This window comes from Miscanthus floridulus, chromosome 6 (genome assembly GCF_019320115.1).
Source record: "Miscanthus floridulus cultivar M001 chromosome 6, ASM1932011v1, whole genome shotgun sequence".
Taxonomy (NCBI): domain Eukaryota; kingdom Viridiplantae; phylum Streptophyta; class Magnoliopsida; order Poales; family Poaceae; genus Miscanthus; species Miscanthus floridulus.
In genome coordinates this window covers 17,433,972-17,435,298 of record NC_089585.1, presented here as the reverse complement: position 1 = coordinate 17,435,298, position 1,327 = coordinate 17,433,972, and positions in this window count along the sequence as shown.

The following is a 1,327-nucleotide window of genomic DNA, read 5'->3' as shown; positions in this document are numbered from 1 at the left end:
CACGCTGCTCAGCGACGGTTCACACTGCTCGGCGACGGTTCGCATTGCTCGGCGATGGTTCATGCTGCTCAGCAACTGCTCACAACTGCTCGGCAACTCATCACGGTGGTTGGATCATGAGTTTGACTGCTTGGCTTTGTTCACAACTGCTTGGACAAGCTCAAGACGGTGTTGCACAACGGGGTACAAGGCGCTCGGGGACTAGCTGTGGGGGTACGACCTCGGATACCCACGACAGACCACATAGGCTGCGCCCCAGGGGTGGCCCAGCCCACAAGACGAAGCCTTGCGGGGCATGACTCTGCTCGGCGTCTCCTACAAGACATTGGAAAGATATCCTAAAGATACTATGAGATCTGTTAGGATACGTATGATGCCATGCTTCCTATAATCTATTATTACTTTCCGGTTATCTCTCAGATCTAACTGACTTATAACCCTGCCCCCCGGACTATATAACGCGGGCAGGGACCCCCTTCAAAGACACATAATATCATACGATAGCCAATACAAACCAACAGACCATATGAGTAGGGTATTACATGATACTGATGGCCTGAACCTATCTAACTTGTGTATCTCTGTTGCCTTCTTGTTCTTGATTACACGTCTCTCTGCCGATCAATCTACCTTCGTAGGATACCCCTCGGATGACTGCCGACGATATTCTGTCGACATGCATATTTTTTTGTTGTGTTAACCTCTGCTGAAATTTTCTAGGCAGTTCACTTACAACCGAAACCCAACCAAAATACTCAAAAACCGAAAGGATTTTGTGAGGACCGATGAGTTTTCATTTTTAGGAATCAAATTTCTCTAAGAACCGAATAGAAAACCACATGTCTACCTACTAATAGCCTTATCACATTACATATTGGTGCTAATTTGATACAACTGAATTTGAATCCCAAGCAGGCATGAGAAAAATCGAAGCTCTACTGAATAGGAGTTCAGAGGGCAACGAACTGAACTGAACACTAAGCTTAGCTGCAGGTAGGCTAGGCCAATGAATGAACTAAACCATAGTGGCGGCCTAATTTTTTATAATTTAGCCCTTTTTTGAAGAAAATTTATGTTTGGCTCTCTGGGAGACTTAAACTCATCTTTGGACCATGGGGGTCGACGTCAGGAATCATGGCGCCGAGGTAACACGTCTCGGCGTCACATATCTTGACGCCGAGGTGCCTAACCGAGCACAGCAAGCCATCCTAGGTGGTGTTCATGTGGCCGGTACCTTAGCGCCACAAATCTTGGCGCCGAGTTCTATGTTCACGTGGTCGACGTCTCGGCGCCACAGATTTTAGCGCCGAGCATTGATTCAAAACCC